The sequence below is a fragment of the Amphibalanus amphitrite genome, unplaced genomic scaffold (genome assembly GCF_019059575.1).
Source record: "Amphibalanus amphitrite isolate SeventyFive unplaced genomic scaffold, NRLGWU_Aamphi_draft 000382F_arrow, whole genome shotgun sequence".
Taxonomy (NCBI): Eukaryota; Metazoa; Arthropoda; class Thecostraca; order Balanomorpha; family Balanidae; genus Amphibalanus; species Amphibalanus amphitrite.
Genome location: NW_024881876.1, coordinates 37,866 through 58,147, shown reverse-complemented (window position 1 = coordinate 58,147; position 20,282 = coordinate 37,866). Strand labels below are relative to the sequence as shown.

Below are 20,282 nucleotides of genomic sequence, written 5' to 3'. Positions count from 1 at the left end.
AGAGCTCACGCCTCAAAGCGGTTGGCTCTCCGGTCCTCGGCATCCGGCATCCACAGTGATTTGGCGTAGCCAGGACAGGTGAGATGCCGGCCTCAGTCATGACCGGTAAGCCTGTAAAAAAACAATGTGTGATTGCCAAATGGAAACATATTGTATGCACAGAGTTGAGAAATCATGACGCACACTGCATTGTGACAGTAGATAGTTTAGTGCGGTTGGCAGAGGAGGGACTTATTGTAAGAAAACAATAAACAATTGAGGCATTGGTTTTGTAGCTAGCTACCTACCCTTCTCATATGAGTCTGGATGATTTGCGCCATTAAGGAAAAAAACATAGGCGTAGGAGCGAGGGGGGGGGGGGCACTTTTCAGCTAAGCTAATTTTTAAAGTAAAATATTTATTTTTCATTTAAAGTCAACACTAAGAGTGAGAAATAGTTCGACAACGTGAGATGAGCACAAAACTGCAAAGAATTTGTTCATAGGGGTATTGGGGTTTCCCACAAAGTGACATTGAAGTTCTCTGCCCCCCCCCCCCACACACACACACTTAACGTGAGGTTCCTGCGCCGATGGAAAAAAACACATTGCATTATGTGCATCAACACTTAACCCTTGCACTTAGAGAGGGCCACAAAGCCCACTATAAAGCCCACAAGACACCACCTGAAAGCGAAGCATGTCGCATGACAAATGATAGCATGTAGGCACCCGACCTACTATAACCTACTGAACAAAACATACCCCACATATCAATATGTATGTGTAGATAAAGTATGAATGGTAGGTTGATACCTAGGCTGTTTAGTAGGTTGTATGTATGCTCAGCTGAAAGGATGAAAGATGGGTATTTGTTCAAAAAATATCTGATTTACAGTTTGAGTTGATATGAATACGCAACATGGGGTTAGGTAAGGTTTGATTTTTGTTTTGTATTTGCATCATCATACCTATCTGGATTTAGGATGTCAAATAGTGTAACAATGTACAAAATGTATGCCTGAAAAGTGAATCGCACTCTTTCTGAACATTAACCAAAAGTTGTAGTGTAGGTTAGTACGCAAGGTTAGGCTAAGGTAGATGATGTTATCTTCACCATAGTTTATCTACACAGTAACCAACGAACCCTCGTCAAGACATAGGTAGGCATGGAAAATCATCAAATAAAATAATATTTTTCTGCTCATCTGAGCCCTGTTCAAGTGCTCTGCGGCCGCCGCGGCTCCCGCGGCCGGGAGGCGGAGCCTAATTTCGGTTAGCTTGAACACCCTTGCGGCTGCGGCCGCTGCGGCCGGCGACGAGAATGGCACGGTTGTTTTGAAAGGAGATGCTGATCAAAATTTTGTGCGTAATTGCTTTATAATGGCTTTATTACTTCAATTAGTACCTTTTTGAAGCAATTATACCTTAACAACATAATAAAATCAACCGAAACAAAGAGCGAAATCCGCAATATTTTGTCTCACGCGCGCAGTTTATGTCGAAGTTTCCTTGCGGTCGCTCCCGAGCGACCGCGGGAGCCGCAGGAAGAGCTACGCATTACCCAGAATGCTGCTCTCGCCTGATTGGCCGCCAGCTAGGCTCCGCCTTTTTGGCCGCGGGAGCCGCGGCGGCCGCGGACACTTGAACAGGGCCCTGCATTTGACCAAAATTAGGGTTCTATGATGGGCATTGGTAGAGCAGACGTCACACGAAGGGTTGCCACTCAAGTCACCGCTGAAAAGTCTCTAGAAGGTCTCTAGGGCTAGTGATTTTAACCTCGCAGCACGCAGGGGCGGCTTCAGGTACGAAATCTAGGGGAGCACAGCCGGTCGGAAAATGCCACGGAGGGTGCAGCCACAGGTGCAGCTACAACAGCTCACTGACTCACTGCAAATGCGAAGGTCACGGGTTCGAATCCCACCATGGCGTTGGCTCAGTGATCGACTTTATAGTACTTTTTCGAGTTTTAGGGGGTCGAGTTCAGCAGCATGAATGGTGCTACAGCCCACTGACTACTTCAAATGCAAAGGTCAGCGGTTCGAATCCCACCATGGCGTTGGCTCAGTGATCGACTTTATCGTACTTTTTCCGAGTTTTAGGGGTCGAGTTCAGCAGCATGAATGGTGCTACAGCCCACTGACACATTGCAAATGCGAAGGTCACGGGATCGAATCCCACCATGGCGTTGACTTAGTGGCCGACTTTATCGTACTTTTTCGAGTTTTAGGGGGTCGAGTTCAGCGGCATGAATGGTGTTACAGCCCACTGACTCACTTCAACTGCAAAGGTCAGCGGTTCGAATCCCACCATGGCGTTGGCTCAGTGATCGACTTTATCGTACTTTTTCCGAGTTTTAGGGGTCGAGTTCAGCAGCATGAATGGTGCTACAGCCCACTGACTCATTGCAAATGCAAAGGTCAGCGGTTCGAATCCCACCATGGCGTTGGCTCAGTGATCGACTTTATCGTACTTTTTCCGAGTTTTAGGGGTCGAGTTCAGCAGCATGAATGGTGCTACAGCCCACTGACTCATTGCAAATGCGAAGGTCACGGGATCGAATCTCACCATGGCGTTGACTTAGTGGCCGACTTTATCGTACTTTTTCGAGTTTTAGGGGGTCGAGTTCAGCGGCATGAATGGTGTTACAGCCCACTGACTCACTTCAAATGCAAAGGTCAGCGGTTCGAATCCCACCATGGCGTTGGCTCAGTGATCGACTTTATCGTACTTTTTCCGAGTTTTAGGGGTCGAGTTCAGCAGCATGAATGGTGCTACAGCCCACTGACTCATTGCAAATGCGAAGGTCACGGGATCGAATCCCACCATGGCGTTGACTTAGTGGCCGACATTATCGTACTTTTTCGAGTTTTAGGGGTCGAGATAGGCATTATGAATGGAGCTACAGCGCAATGACTCACTTCAAATCCAAAGGGGACGGGTTCGAATCACGCCATGGTGTTGACTTAGAGGCCGACTTTATAGTACTTTTTCGAGTTTTAAGGGGTCGAGATAAGCAGTATGAATGGTGCTACAGCCCACTGACTCTTTTCAAGCCCTCCCAGGCGCCATTGTGAGGGCCCTCAGAAACACTGGTGTGGGCACTGAACACAGCTCACTGACTCACTGCAAATGCGAAGGTCACGGGTTCGAATCCCACCATGGCGTTGGCTCAGTGATCGACTTTATCGTACTTTTTCCGAGTTTTAGGGGTCGAGTTCAGCAGCATGAATGGTGCTACAGCCCACTGACTCATTGCAAATGCAAAGGTCATGGGATTGAATCCCACAATGGCGTTGGCTCAGAGATCGACTTTATAGTATTTTTTCGAGTTTTAGGGGGTCGAGTTCAGCGGCATGAATGGTGTTACAGCCCACTGACTCACTACAAATGCAAAGGTCACCAGTTCGAATCCCACCATGACGTTGGCTCAGTGATCGACTTTATTGTACTTTTATGAATGGTACCAGAGGTGGAGATCTCGGGGGGTCGGGGGTCAGGATCCCCCCTGAAAACGAATTACTGCTATGTGAGTCAATGGTACTGCATCCAGCCCGCCTCCATCTGCCCGACCTGGACCCCCCACCCCTGAAATTTGGACAGATCTCCATCCCTGAATGGTACTACAGCTCACTGACTCACTTCAAATGGAAAGGTCATGGGATCAAATCTCACCATGGCGTTCGCTTAGTGGCCGACTTTATCGTACTTTTTCGAGTTCTAGGGGGTCGAGATCACCACTATGAATGGTATTGTAGCCCACTGACTCACTGTAAATACAAAAGTCACGGGTTCGAATCCCAGCATTTCGTTGGCTCAGTGACCAAATTCATCGTACTTTTTCGAGTTTTAGGGGATAGAGATCACCAGTATGAATGGTATTGCAGCCCACTGACTCGCTGGAAATACGAAAGTCACGGGTTCGAATCTCTGCATTTCGTTGGATCAGTGACCAACTTCATCGTACTTTTCCGAGTTTTGGAGATCAGCAGTCAGCACTATGGATGGAGCTACAGCTCAATGACTCACTTCAAATACAAAGGTCAGGGGTTCGAAACCCACTATGGCGTAGGCTCAGCGGCCGACATTAGCCGTTTTCACTACGGGCTATCCGGCGGGTGCACCTGATTTGACCAACTCTGCACCTAATCTCTTTTACAGCAAACATCTTCATTTTATGAATTTATTTCAGTGTTTTAATCGATCATGCTCTCTAATAATACGACAAAGCAGGCATATAAGCTGTTAGTGTAACCCTAGCTCATAGCTGATAGCTACTAAGAGACACACTGAACCTGTTTTGACCAAATCTGCACCTGACCTGCACCAGATGTGCACCAAATGTGTATCAGATGGCCGTCGTGAAAACGGCTATTATCTTTTTTCAAGTTTCAGGGGGTCGAGATCAGCAGTATGAATGGTGCTACAGCTCACTGGCTCACTTCAAATACAAAGGTCACCGGTTCGAATCCCACCATGACGTTGGCTCAGTAGCCGAAACTATCGTATTTTTTAGAGTTTCAAGGGGTCGAGAACAGCAGCATGAATGTTGTTACAGCCCACTGACTCACTTTAAATACAAAAGTCACGGCTTGAATCCCACCTTGGCGTTGGCTCAGTGAACGACTTAATCTTACCTTTTCGAGTTAAAGGGCGTCGGGATTACCATCATGAATGGTGCTACAGCCCACTGACTCACTTCAAATGCAAAGGTCACGGGATCGAATCCCACAATGCGTCGACTTAGTGGCCAACTTCTTAACCCTCGCAAGGCGAGGGGGGTTGATGCACCCCCCCTCCCCCCGAAGATTTTTTTGCAACTAGCGTAAACACGGCGCCCGTAGCGCCGCCAAATTTGGCATACCGCCATGGGCGTCGCCACCACTACGGACACTACGGACAGTGTCCGTACAAGTTTTGGAAGGTCCGAAAACTTATACGGAATGTCCGTACAAGTTGCGACGACCGAGAATGAGCTTTGCAGGAAAAATGGAATGCGTGAAAGCCGATGATACCCAATTTTAAGGTCCTAGGTCATCGGGTGTCCTTCCAGGTCAGGTCAATGACCCGAAAACCGGGAAAATCGGGACCTGTTAGAAAGTCGTAAAGTGTGGCTGCTACGTGGTTTTCCGGGGTGCTGATCACGAATATCGTGTTAGTTTTGATCAGAGATGATGTCTTTAAGCATTTGGACCATGTCGGGTCAGGTCAGGTTAGGTCAACCGGTACGGGTTGTGACGGGTATTCGTAATACGCGTCAACCGCCTCTGACAGCTTCCTAACATGTTACGAAGGCACCAAAACTAATTCGTAAATGTTCAAATGGTTGCTATATTCGAATTCAGTTTCAAAAACTAGTCTAGAAACATGTACAACTCGAAAAAGTGAACCGAGGTCACCCGAGGTCACCAAAGGTCAAAGACCTGACCTGACCTTCAGGTGACCTTGACACCCACCATAATGTATAGGATAGGAGCAACATCAAATCACATGTTTGAACGTTTGAAACCACGAAAAGCTTGCAAACGTGCGGCTAATGCGAGCCGACATACGCCGAATCGCGATTCCGGCCAAACATGGTCTCGGAAAAGAGGTCACAGGTCAAAGGTCATTTGGGTCAGGGTCATGAAATTTTCAGGGTAGGTGCAAAATTGATCTATGCGAGGGTACTGAAAGTGTCGTCGCGATCAGCCGCTTTTTACGCGAGTTATTCGCGAAAAACCTTAGGGGGGTTGCATCAACACCCCCCCCCCCGCCCTGTGCCGGCGAGGGTTAATACTGAATGAAGAGGCCGATGGTAACCCTGCCGAACGTAAACAGGTAATGGACGACCAAAAGCCGATCATCGTGATCAGCGGAGCGTGCTGTGGCAGGTCTCATACAGTCACCTTTCAGCTCACAGTCTCATCTCAAACTGGGCACAATGAATATTTAATTGCCCTTCATCAGGTACTCAAATATGTTTATAAACTATCAAGCAAACATGTGTAGCGACCATACAGCTCCAGAGCCCATCTATGAATTTGCTGCAATAGCCATGTGGTGGAAACTGAAAAGTTCCTGTTATATAGACCTATAGGTACTATACCTACTTAATTAATTACACCGATAATGCTGTTGATATTTGAAAAATGTATATTTTATAGGAATGCTAGCAGTTTTTGAATGAACAATTGTCATTCGTTGGAGGTGAGCTATGGCTAGTTTGACGTGCGAGCCTGGATGTTAGTATAGTCACCATGGATGTTAGGCTGACCCGGGCGGAATCGGCGCCCGCCCTTCCGGGGATTCCCGGCCATTGAAACCAAGGCCGTATAAGAGAGGTAGAATCATCCCGCGATTTCCAATGGACCGGTCGCTAAGCATTAACGTGACGTCAGTGGTGGAGACCGGGCGGCGCCCGGCTCCAAGCTGTACGTCGGGAACAGTATATCTAAAAAGTATGTCCCCTGGTTTGGCGCTCCCACAAGAGGCGAATCGGTAACTTGGCTGAATCCCAGTTGCGGCACCCGGCCGCCAGGGTCGCTGCTGCGCGAGCGGCCTTGACCGCTCGCATGTCATTGGCAGTTCGGTCCCTCCCCATCTATACCGAGGTGGGGAGGGGAGAAGAGGGGAAGAGAGGGGAGGGAGCGGCACTCGTTCGGCACTGGGCAATACCTGGCTGACCCCGCGCTCCCTCGCTGACCTCCGTCCTGCCCTCAGGCGAAGATCGACTTCCTCGGCCCGTAGCGGCCGAGCGGAAAACCGAGCTCGCGGGGCGCGACTCCATTGTCCCAATCTTATAAATGAAATGCTGTCGTATTCACGGCATTAGATAATGTCGTATTCACCTAATTTAGTATTCGTATTCGTATTCGCCTTATTTAGTCATACATTTATTTAGTTCACGTCCCAATTAGATCCGTTCCACTCAAGTGTGGCTATTCCAGAGTCAGGCTCAATATAAAAGAAGAAACAGATCACTGTTGGTCACTTATGCTAAAGTACAGGCACACGCACCGATTCACGCCCATTCGCACTCCGCCATAGACGTGTCATCGAGAGCCGGCGCTGCTGGCAGCCAGCCCAGCTGCGACTGGCGCACGCTGCTTGTTTGTTTTTGTTTTGTTGGGTTCGGCCCTTTCGGTCTGACAAGACCATTTCAGAGCCGGACGAATGATAGGAATCAGGGGGAGACATTGGTCTGGGCAGGCACCCTACAGAGTCGCCGGGGCTGAGCCCGTCCGAATGGACAGACCGACCAGCCCCCCCCCCCCCTCGGGAGTAGCGGTGCCGCTCCAAGGGAGCAGCCCGCATGAGATAAAGGTCCAGCCCGGAGTGGGGGGGTTTCGGCGTGGAGGAGAAGGATTTCAGTATCCTGATTCCTGAGGATGGAAACGACGGAACGGAGGAGCACGTTGCTCCGAACCTCCCCTTTACGTAGCCGCGAGAGTAGCATTTTTACGGTAAAACAATTAAGGATCTGTAAGCTTTTTGTCAGCGTGCGAGGCCCTATAACTAGCCACCTTTGTTTTAACATCACGGACGGCACGTTTGCCACCCACATGCTGCACACTTGTTTTCATTTGGCCCAATCGCTGTGGAATTTCTCAAACTCCCTGACCGGTCAGTGAGTTTGCAAACTCCCTAGTGAATTTGTAAACTCCCTAGTGAGTTTGCAAACTCACTGATGGGTCAGGGAGTTTGCAAACTCACGGATTTCTCAAACTCCCTGTAACATATATATTTTTTGTATACACTGTGCAATGTGCATACTGCATATTTCTACTATTTGGCGCGGCTGAGCATGACAAACGTAATACCACCGAGCCGCCTTCCCCTGTGACCATTTTGCGAGGTTAATCAAATCCCGACCTTGTTTTTCCCTGGCCATTAATTTTCTAACCTTACGGGTGATTGTTTGAGCGCGGAAGATGCTGAATCTTGGTTAACCCCATACTTATCATATGATAAAGAATGTCAGTGTTAGAAAGTTAATTAACAATTTAATTTAGGATAGTTTAATTAAAGTCGGTATGAATCCGACTTGACAATTTACTAGGTGGGTTTTGCAATTCAAGTCGGTATGAATCCGACTTGACAATTTACTAGGTGGGTTTTGCAATTCAAGTCGGTATGAATCCGACTTGACAATTTACTAGGTGGGTTTTGCAGCGCTATTAGTTTGGCATGTAATTATAAATCACTGCTAATTTCGATCCGGATATAGTTATTCAATGCTGGCCTTTGCGTCCTCAGAAAAGTTGTTTGTAATCATGAATGCTTGCATTGACCCATACTTTCCATTTTTCAGCACCATTATTCGCCGTAGTTGACCAGGTGTTTTTCTTCAGCTCTCCCCTGAATCATTTGGCTTAGACCCATGGCGTATCACCCGTGCATCGCAAGACGCACCTACCACACACAAGTTCACGATCCCCACGAACCCACATCAGCGTCCGTTCGCTTGGTGTGTGACTCCTTGACCTTTGGCCGCGACAACTGCCAGCCCACCGGAGCACCCCTCCCTACACGCGCTGCCCCGCCCGATCCCCCCCCCCCCCCGGGTCGTGTCACGAAGGTTCGGGCTTACGCTACTACCGGCCGCTGCGCAGCTGTCACCTTGCGCTTGGGAATGTGTGGTCTGGTGCGGATTCAGCCAACTACCGGCTCGCGACACCAGCGCCACGTAGTGGCGACGGTACATTCTTTTTAGACATACTGTACATTTGGCACCGTATAGTTGTAATTGCTGAACGACGAACGTAACGACAACTAATGACTCTTAATAACTTTTTTACTCACCTAAAGCTGATTTCCTTGCCGGTACATTGCCGACCCGAGCCCCAGGGTTGACAATTATGAGATATGGGTCGGATGGGCGACCTGTTGTTGTTGTTGTTGTTGTTGTCTCCCTCCAGCCCTAGGGCGTAGCCAGTCGGCTCTGGAGGGAGACGAAGGCGGCCCTCAGGGTCGCCACCGCGTCGTTGCTGCGCAGGTCCTCGTGGGTCGGGTGTATCGTTCCGAATACACAGAATCGGCTGTTCATCAGGGCGGGGCACCGCATCAGCACGTGTGCCGGGGTGTCCGCCTCTTCGCGGCAGAGCTCGCACCGTGCCGCGGGGCACCTCTTGTTTTCGCACCCGGCGCAGGCATTGGAGGGTTTCTTGCCGATTCGGTGTAGGTATTGTGAGGACCTGGACCAATGTCCGGCGCGCAGCTGATGGACGTCCACAGCGCTTGACCGGTCACCCCCCGGGATCGGCGGGGGGAGACGGGGGCCCTGTAGCTGTTGGTACCAGCCGTCGGGCCAGGCTGCTATTGTCCTCGCGCGCGCCAGCCTTGCCGCTGCTGTCTGGATCGTCCTGGTGTCCAGTGGCGTGGCTGCGTTCTGGTCTAGGGCGGAGGCCTCCCCTGCCAGGGTGTCTGCCCTCTCGTTTCCATGGATCCCGCAGTGCGAGGGGACCCATTGTAGGTGTATGGTTCGTCCTGAAGAGGCCAGAGAGCGAAGGGCTCTCCAGATTTGGATTCCGAGCGGTGTCGTCTGCACCGTCGGTCCCTCGCGAAGGCGCGCGAGTGCCGCCATGGAGTCGGTGCAGAAGATGATGGGGTCCTCCTCGTGTGCAGGGTTGTCTTCTAGGTAATCGGCGGCTGCTTGGAGCGCGATCATCATAGAGATCATAGAGATAGAAAAATTAAATAACTTCAGACGTTTCGCTGATGTATTCTCAGCTTCATCAGATAATATAATGGCCATTCCGTTTCGCCGAGGGATACAGTTATCGTCACCACCAAGCCGCAATTGTCTTTCAACTGCATTAACGTGCGACTAGATTTACCCGACCACTATTTTGGAGATAATCATTAGATAATTCGTATCCCGGTATTGAATAACATAGATCGTACTACGCGGACAAACAAATTCGAACAATACAAAAATCACGTATCGCCGTGACCCGACAACTCAGGTCGCCGTAGGGTCCACATTCCGGTACTGCAGACCTAACCGTTTCTCTTGTTCAGGCTCTCGCCTCCTACTCGCGTTCCCAGCAGGCTTATCCACCGACGCTCCCTTGCCCTCCAGTATTCTACATTTTGCCGCCACACGCGCTCTAACCCTACGACGCGTACGTCGCTCACGTTATGATCTGCTGAGCGGAAATGACTGCTGACAGGGAGAGGGACGGCTGGATTTTCAGCCCGTATGGAGGACAGATGATTTTGGATACGGGTATAAAGACGCCCGCCAGTCTCGCCCACATAGCATACACACTTACATGCGTCACACCAGATGCCATACACAACATTCTCACTTCTGCACCCAATTGTCCTGTCATACGTCGTTACACACCCTGGACTCACGCCTGCCACTCGCTCTACATCTCTGTACATGCGCTTGCAGATCACACACTCCTTTCCACAGCTGTCGATCTTGCGTTCAGTCCCGCTCGATACGGCACCTCTCGTTTTCCTATGAACAAGTATATCGCGTAAATTTTTACCCCGTTTGTAGGCAATCATTGGGTCCATGGAGAAGATCTGGCTCAGTCTTTCGGATCTCTGCAGTAGGTGTCTCTTGCTTTTCAACAGTTTGGTCATGTCTGGAAGGAACTGGGAAAAGGTTATGGCCATGGGAACCCGGCCTGTCTTGTCGTTCTCCGGTGCCTTACTACCTGGTTGCCTACTGCCGATCTTGTCAACCTTGCGCAGCTGTCGCTCTACAAAAGGTGCCGGGTACTGCCGCTCCATCAGTCTCGCCTTCAGGTTCTCCCTGTGTCTCTGGTAGTCCTCCTCTTTCTGACAGATCCGTTTAAGTCTCAGGCCCAGGCCGTATGGGACCGCCTTGTCAAAAGTACTCCATGTCAAAAGGCATGTCCGTGTCCCAATCAATCAAACTGACTGCTCCAACCCTAACGATCGTCAAAGACACCGTCATTGACTGGCGGAACTATGTGCGAGAGCTGTTTGAAGCTGCCCTTCGCCGCTCGCCACCCATGGGCGGCCCAGGAGAAGAGGTTGAGATAGATGAAAGCCTCTTCAGGGGCAAACGTAAATATAACAGGGGCCGTCTGCTCCTGGGTGACCAAGCAGCCGGTGGTGCAGCCGGCGGTGTGCCTGGTGCGGTGGCCGGCGGTGCGGGAGCCGGCGGTGCGGTGGTCGGCGGTGCGGGAGCCGGCGTGGCCGGCGGTGCGGGAGCCGGCGGTGCGGTGGCCGGCGTGGCCGGCGGTGCGGGAGCCGGTGGTGCGGGAGCCGGCGGTGCGGGAGCCGGCGGTGCGGGAGCCGGCGGTGCGGTGGCCGGCGTGGCCGGCGGTGCGGGAGCCGGCGGTGCGGGAGCCGGTGGTGCGGGAGCCGGCGGTGCGGGAGCCGGCGGTGCGGGAGCCGGCGGTGCGGTGGCCGGCGTGGCCGGTGGTGCGGGAGCCGGCGGTGCGGGAGCCGGCGGTGCGGGAGCCGGCGGTGCGGTGGCCGGCGTGGCCGGCGGTGCGGTGGCCGGCGGTGGATTGCGCGGCGGTGGTAACCGCAACTATGGGAGGAGGATCGCTGGACCTTGGGTCTTTGGGATGTTGTGGCGCAGGACAGGAGAGCTGCGCCTCATCCGCGTTGTAGTGACGAGCTGTGCCCGATCGCGTAGTGTACATATGTTATGTTTGTTTGCGTATGTTTGTTGTCATATGTTTGTATCGTGTATATATTCTCTGTACCTAATGTGTCCGCCACTGCGCGTGTGGACCTCCAGGAACTGTGCACCGTTCTACATGATAGCGCATGCGCACTATTCGTTACCACTTGGTACTGTTAGTACAATGGTCGCCCAATTGTGTGCAAATACATTCGACTTCTAACCGGAGCAGGACTTTGAAGAAGAGAGGCGAAGGAAGACGGAGGGGGCTGAAGGCTGACGACGGAGAGACACACGCACAACCGACCTTCAAGGTCGCACCGAGCTACGGTCGAGCGAGGTGGGCAACACGCCCTTAAAGACGCCTCTGATTGTAGCCAAGCCGGTACCCCTGGCCGGACCCGGTATACTGACACGGACCTTGCCACTGGCTCTGGCTCAGGCTGTCTTAGCGGACACGCCTGCCAGTCCAGACGCTCTCCTAAGAGCGAGTGCTCGGCTACCGCCAGTCTGCCGGGCCCAACAGCGTTCTGCTGACACCCACCGATACCGCTCGCCGCACCGCAAGTGCCGCAGCGATTCGGGCGCTCCAGGCGAGCGTAACGGGAGTCACACCAGTCCGCGCCGCCAGGCTCTGCCCGCTGTTGTATTCACGGACGGCCCTTCTTTAGATTGCTGACACAGATTCAGTAGATTGCACAGATCAGCAGGCCGTCCGTAGAATTACAGCGTGGACCGGCGGGACGCGGCCACTCTGCTGCCGCTGATTCAGCGTCACATCGCTCCTGGGACCACCGTGTATTCGGACGAATGGGCTGCTTACCATGGCATAGACGCGATCCCAGGCGGCAACTACATCCACCGGACAGTGAACCACCAGGTAGGCTACTGGACGGGTTAAAATTTGCAGCATCGATACGATATGAGAAATGCCTAGATACAACTAGTGAAATGTTTTTGCGCTACCTTAACCCGCGCCCTGCTGGGGTGGTGTTTGAACATGTTGTGAAAATTTCAGACCAAGGTCATTCAAGGTCAGGTCACCAGGTCACTTGAAGTGACCTCACCTCATAAAAAGTTTCAATGTCTGTCATAGCTACACCGAGTGACCGATCGCTTTGAAACTTTCAGCGATTGCTAAGAGCAATAGCATGTACAAAATGTATATCTCAGAATTTTGATATCGATGACCTAAGGTTAGGTCAATTTTGCGACCTCCCCATTATAAGTCAATGGGAGAAAATTGAAATGCGCCTCCTTTGGACGAAAGACATTATAAACACTCCCAAACACTGAATTACAAGTGGTTTAGACACACTGAACATGAAAATGGTGTCCGTGACCCCTGTTTATGCCCTGAGGTCATCTTAGGTCACGAATGGTATCTAACAGTTTTTCGCAAATAACTTTTGATAGAGGCATGCTAGAGCGATGAAAACGCCTTAGATGTGTTCAGCTCGACGATACGGATCGACTGATATGCAACATGACCCTTTCCGGTCAGGTCATGACCTTTACCTGAGGTCAAATTTTCAAGTTGATCTTTCAAGGTCAAGTTATAGTTCATTCGATGCGTCTTGACGAGAGGAACACGATGCCGGTAAAAGTAAGCTCGTACAAGGCTTGGGTCAAAAGTTATTGCAGAAAAACTGTTTCCGAAAAAATCGGCTATTTTTGCAGTTTTTGCCCCCTGCAGGCAAAACCGTTGACGTTAGGTCAAATCTGAGAGAATTATTCAGAAAGGACGTTAATAGGGCTATCGAATGCGCTTTTTCGCGGCGCTGTAGCTCTATTGGTTCTCGAGTTATGCGTTGGGTTCTTGGAAATTGTCGACATTCGACCTGAAAATCGGCGAAATTTTGCCTTCAATGACCTCTGGTGACCTGACCTTTGACCCGACCAAAAAATTGACCGAAGTGATTTCCTCATTATTTTTGACGCTCTTTCGAACGCCGCCTTCCGCGTATCGCTACGTGGCCCAGGAGCCGAGTTAGAAGGGGGGGGGGGTGTTCAAACACCCCCCCCCAGCAGGGCGTGGAAATCCAGGACCCCCAGCCGGGCGCGGGTTAATGAAACTTGATGATGAAAAGCCACATGTGTTGCATGTTTGCAGAACAACTTCATCAACCCAGCAGACCAGGCGGTGCACACGCAGGGCATCGAAGGAGCATGGTCTCGTGCCAAGCTGGACCTCATGCGACTGAAGAGAGGAACATCGCCTGAGCTGCTTCCCGGCCACCTGGCACGCCTCTGGTGGCAGTCAAGAGATCGCGACGACGTGCGCCCGTTCCTGAACATCCTGCAGCTGATCAGGGAGGCATACCCCCAGTGAACGTTCAAACCTTCGACCGTTCCAACCTGCGACACAAGCCCGAGACTGTAGTGACTAAGCGTGTATACGTGTTTGTGTGCAAGTGTGCTGTGTGTGTGTGTGTGTGTGTGTGGTGTGTGTGTTGTGTGTGTTGTGCGTGCGTGCGTGCGTGCGTGCGTGCGTGCGTGCGTGCGTGCGTGCGTGCGTGCGTATGTGTTTTCGTGACAGAAATGTTCTTTGATATGTTCTAAGTGAGCGGCAGCCTCGATGCCTTTTCTACTGCTCCTGATGTCGTTCTGCTGGACTGTGGACTGTGTGGCAGATTCCGTGGTCCTGAGTATAACCTGAAGACGGCCACCTCCTGATCTGGAGAATAAAATGCATCTCCTACCGCTCAGTACTACTCATCAGTACTACCGCTGTATATTATCTGGGCAAGCCACGATATGTTAAAAAAGCTATGAGAGAAAAATGTTTCCGGATATATTTGAGGCAATATAAAGGCACGTATATCTACAGTATTTGCACTTCAAGTCCGTTCTTTCAAAATTTGTCAGACTTTAATAGAGTAGGAACCTCAATTTTTCAAAGTTATTGTTTTCATGATACTCATATTTTACTCGAATCTATGACAGCTCTGTGGTTTACTAGGAACGGTGCTCCTAGTTCGTCATTTTTATTTTTTTACGTCCTAGGGTATGAATTTAGAAGGCACTTATTGGCACACTCGAGACAAAAAAGGCAGGTATGCAATGGTGTAACTAATATTGGTGTCGGAGACACCAATTTCGACACACTCAAACCCGACAAGGCCGATGTTCATCGCTACCTGCAGATGATCAGCGCCATGGACATGAAGCAGCTGGTCAGCTGTCCAACTCGACCGGCTAGCGGAAGTCTGATCGACCACGTCCTAGTGCGGCAATCTGATGACATCACGGCGACCAGAGTGGAGCCGTGCAGCTGGTCGGATCACGATCTGGTGATCGCTGAGACCACCCTCCAGCGGGAGCGCCGCCGTCCCGCGGAGGTCACCATCAGGTCCACGCGAGACCTGGTGCCGGACGCTCTCTGTTTGGAGCTGCTAGTATCCGACTGGTCGGCCGTATACAGCGCCACTGATCCTGCCGACAAGTGGAAGGCATGGCTGGCGGTGTGGTCGCCGGTCATTGACCGACACATGCCTGAGAAGAAGATCAGACCGAGACACTCGCCGGCGCCATGGATCACCGAAAACGACGAGCTGCAGACCATGATGAGAGAGCGTGACTTGGCCGACGCTGAGAGACGTGCTCAGCCGGCTGACGAGCAAGCGGCCCAGCGGTACAGACTCTGTCGGAACCGAGTGAAGAGCGCCCAGATCAGCGCCAAGTCAGACTTCTTTCTGACATCTTACCGCCGGTCGCGCCGTACCACGTGGAAGGACATCAGACGCTTCCTCATCTCACCTAGAGCCGGAGCGTCTTCTGCGTCTTCATCTCCGAGTGGCCCTCGCTGGGCTGACAGACTAAACGAGTACTTCGCGTCGGTCGGCCCGAGCGTGGCCGCCGCGCTGGAGGAGGCGCAGCGCGTGACCGAGCCGCTGCCGCCGCGGCCGCCTCGCGTGGTCAGCGGCGCTTTCCGCGTCCACCCCGTGACACTGTCAGAGCTGTCAGCTGCCGTGAAACGTATGTCAGCGTCTAATGCGAGTGGTGGTGACGGTATCACGATAGGTATGCTGCGCATGACTTTCCCAGTGATAGGCCCGCATCTGTTAAAGGTCATTAACTCGTCGCTGGTGTCTGGAAAGTTACCCGCCGACTGGAAAGTGGCCCATGTCATACCGTTGCATAAGTCTGGCTCGATGGATGACCCGTCTAACTATCGTCCGCTGTCGCTCCTGTCAACTGTTGCTAAGGTCGCTGAGAGTGTTGTTTGCGGTCAGCTGATGACTTACCTGCTCACGCACAATATTCTCTCCGAGGTGCAGCACGGCTTCCGGCCCGGCCGATCCACGGAGTCGGCGATGCTGGATACTGTCAGTTTTCTCATGGATGGTCTGGATGACGGTCTCATCGGTTCTCTCACGACCGCCGACACTAGCAAGGCTTTTGACAGTGTCCAGCATCCCCGGCTCCTGGAAAAGCTGGGCTGGTACGGCATTAGCGCACACTGGTTCCGTGACTGGCTGAGTGACAGGTGCCAGATGGTGCGGGGTGGTGAGGAGGTGAAGCCAATCACCCACGGCGTGATACAGGGATCACTTTTGGGACCGATCTTATTTTTGCTATTTTCAAACGATCTTGCGTCCTATGTCGACTCCAAAATAGTGATGTACGCCGATGACGTTCAGTTTTTACATCTAGCATCACCGAAGCGAATTTTAGAGCTGAAGACAGATACCGAATGTACTTTAGACATTGCGAGTCATTGGTTTGTTCAAAACTGCCTAAAAATCAACCCCAAAAAGACCGAACTGTTAGTTGTAAAATCACGTAGGAGGCAGCTTGACTTTGATTTTAATGTACAGTTTGGAGATGATGTTATTCAAACTTCCGCTAGCATTAAGGTATTGGGTGTAATTGTCGACTCTGGCTTGACCTTTGAGCCACATGTGACGGAGGTGATTCGCCGATGCTACGCCACATTAGGAGGACTGTGTAAATCTTCGCGATGCTTACCGAAAGAAGTGAAGAAACTGATCGTTGAGATGCTGATCTTCCCCCACATCCGCTACTGTTTGTCGGTCTGGTCGGGCTGTGGCGTTGTTCAGCGTCGCCGCGTGCAGCGAGTTATTAATCACTGCGCACAGGTGGTTATGGGAGCGCGCCGCTCAGCACACGTGACTCCGCTGTTGGAGGAGCTCGGGTGGCCCCAGATAGACGAGCTTGTGGCGGAGAGTGACTGCGGTGTTGTTCACTACTTGGTTAACAATACCAGTGCGCCGAGGTGTCTCTCGGAGCGGCTCGAGCGCCGCAGTGACGTCTCTAGTAGGGAGACTCGTGCCACTGAGAGCGACCTGCTCCAGCTGCCGAAACCCCGCACCGAGCAGGCGCGGCGGTTCTTCCGGTACCGCGCCATTGCACGCTGGAACTCACTGGCCCTGGATGTGCGTGACAGTAAAACGTCTGCTGGGTGTCGCAGGCGCTTTAGGAGGGCGCTTTAGGCTCTTATAATGTGTGATACCACGTCATACGTGCTGTACTTTTTTTTTCCTTTAACATCTTTACCATTCAGCGTATATGTATTTATGTAATTGACACTTGGACAGAATAGCCGTGAATACGGAGTTCCAAACGAAATAAATGATGAATAACTATACATATAACCCTCGCCGTCCGGGGGGGGGGGGGTTGCCAACCCCTCCCCATGGGCCAGGTAAAGAAAAGCAACTAGTTGTTTACTACAAAGTTCAGGTAAAGAAAAGCAACTAGACCAATTAAAATCAAATACATACCAATTAAATCATCTACATACCAATTAAGCTCTCCCGCGATGATAAAGTGGGCTATTGAAACAGCGTCCCAATATTGAAACCAGAGCTGCGAAATCAGGGTAAGAGTCAGAGTCGGAGTTGAAATCGACCGGAATCGACCTTTCTAACCAGAGCCAGAATCCGGGCCGATTTGGAGGCATGGGTGAAACTTTGACATCACCATTGGGGTCCCAAACGTCCAAGGGGGCCTCCATTTAGTGGGGGCCTCCAAGCAATTAGGGGCCTCCAATTGCGGAAGTGGTAATTTACGAACCACGCCAGGGCCTCCTCTAAGAAATTTTCATTGGGGGACCAGAGGCTCAGAAGCCAAACCTAGGGTACCAGCATATCAAGTTTTCTCATCGGATTTAGGCCACTTATTTTTCGTCACAGCTCTGATGCCATGATTTTTTTTTATATTGATAAAGAAATGGTAGGTCACCTGACCCTACTGGTGGATCCAGGCCAGCAGGGTGAAATTGCATGTAAATATCCCGCGCAGCGTCCGAAATCGACGAAAATTTCTGGCTTTTCACTTTTGACAATAAAACACAATGCCTTTATTATAGAAAAAAAGAATTTAACGGCACAGCATTGCGCAAGGAATCTAGCCGACCCCAGAAAGTGTGAGGGTTAACCTTCGCCCGCACCTGGGGGGAGGGTTGCCACCCCCAAGTTAGTTTTTCTGCTCTACACTTAACATTTTGAAGCTAGAAACCTGATTTTTTGTATAGCTGCTTTTCTATCTTTTCTCAGCGTCCATTGAAAATTTCAAGTTCTTTTGGGTTTGGAGATATGACCTTGTTCTTCAGGTTATGTCATGTCCTAAATGACGAATACCCAATATCTTGCGTTGGCTATGGGCCTTGTGAGCTTTTGACACCCTGATTTCGGCTTTTTTGCCAGTCTTACCTCCCACCTATCATTGAACCTGTTGTTCTGCGATGTACAGATGTCAGGGTCAGGGTCAAGGTCAGAGTCAGGGCCTAGGTCATCTAAAATTATTGCGCTTTAGGCAAGCTGAATTTACTTTTCGTGAAGTTTCTTTGACTGCATGTTTAGGAAAAGCTTCTCAGTTCATGATCTAATGTACATAATAGGGACACACAAACCGATCTGTGCACACATCAGTACATACACAGACATACACAGACATACAAACACATATCATTGACTTCGACCTAACTTCCCGTGAAATGACCACAGCCAGCAAATTAGTCGGATAGTGTGACAAAGAGCTGTTCTAGCTGGCTTGGCACTAATACGGCAGCGTCATCGGTATATGACGGGTTGGCCCGCTGCTTGTGTAGGTATCTTATTCGACATCACCACATTTTTTACAAGATTTTAAGCCTCGCGGTCAAGAGCAACAGATTCTTTGGGAAGAGACGAATCCAATGATACAAATTTTATCTCATCAGGCCAGTCATTGACCTTCCAGGTCAGGTCAAACGTCGCAGCCCGGATTCAGCCCAGATTCGGGACACCTCCGATCAAGCTGAAACGCGCACACAATGTAGGTCCTGACATTCCCAATCCACAGTCCAATTCATTCGGCGGCACTCCCAGCCGTTTGACCTACAGAGGTCAGCAAAGGTCACGTTGCCCAAATTTGCACAGCAGATTGTGGCCCACCCAGTAGAGCTAGAGCGCTAAAAATGGCACCAATCGACTCGCCAGCATCTAATCTTACTTTCCCAACACTCATTTGACCTCTCAAGGTCATGCGATGACTTAAGGTCATTTGTTGGCCAGGTCTAAAATACACTTGCACAGCAGTTTTCGAGTAGAGGGATTGACCGAATTCCAAATCAACGCACATCATCGGGTAGCCCATAGGCCGTAGTAACTTTCCTTCGAAACCGCTTCTCGATATGTGACCCCGTTTGACCTCGGCAGGTCAAAATGTACAAATAAACGACACTCCATACGTCGCAGCCCGGATTCAGCCCAGATTCGGGACATCTCTGATCAAGCTGAAACTCGCGTACGATGTAGGTCCTGACATGCCCAATCCACAGTCCGAGTCATTCGGCGGCACTCCCAGCCGTTTGACCTACAGAGGTCAGCAAAGGTCACGTGGCCCAAATTTGCACAGCAGATTGTGGCCCACCCCACCCAGTAGAGCTAGAGCGCTAAAAATGGCACCAATCGACTCGCCAGCATCAAATCTTACTTTCCCAACACTCATTTGACCTCTCAAGGTTATGCGATGACCTAAGGTCATTTGTGGGCCAGGTCTAAAATACACTTGCACAGCAGTTTTCGAGTAGAGGAGAGGTCAAATGAGTGTTGGGGAAGTAAGATTAGATGCTGCCGAGTAGATTGGTGCCATATTTAGCGCTCTAGCTCTACTGGGTGGCCCACAATCTGCTGTGCAGATTTGGGCAACGTGACCTTTGCTGACCTCTGTAGGTCAAACGGCTGGGAGTGCCGCCGAATGACTCGGACTGTGGATTAGGCATGTCTGGACCTACATCGTGTGCGAGTTTCAGCTTGATCGGAGATGTCCCGAATCTGGGCTGAATCCGGGCTGCGACGTATGGAGTGTCGTGTATTTGTACATTTTGACCTGCCGAGGTCAAACGGGGTCACATATCGAGAAGCGGTTTCTAAGGAAAGTTACTACGGCTTATGAGCTACCCGATGATGTGCTTTGATTTGAAATTCGGTCAATCCCTCTACTCGAAAACTGCTGTGCAATGTATTTTCGACATAGCCCACAAATGACCTTAGGTCATCGCATGACCTTGAGAGGTCAAATGAGTGTTGAGAAAGTAAGATAAGATGCTGACGAGTCGATTGGTGCCATTTTTAGCGCTCTAGCTCTACTGGGTGGGTCACAATCTGCTGTGCAAATTTGGGCTACGTGACATTTGCTGACCTCTGTAGGTCAAACGGCTGGAGGTGCCGCCGAATGACTCAGACTGTGGATTGGGCATG

At 51.0% G+C, this 20,282-nt stretch overlaps 1 long non-coding RNA gene across 1 annotated transcript; it reads right to left on the bottom strand.

Moving 5' to 3' along the window:
* Positions 1-1,056, bottom strand: LOC122390093. The gene is made up of 2 exons (XR_006258080.1): positions 950-1,056; positions 1-111 (listed from the first exon to the last, which is right to left on the bottom strand). It is a non-coding gene; the product is annotated as an uncharacterized LOC122390093 (long non-coding RNA).
* Positions 1,057-20,282: the final 19,226 nt, after the last annotated feature.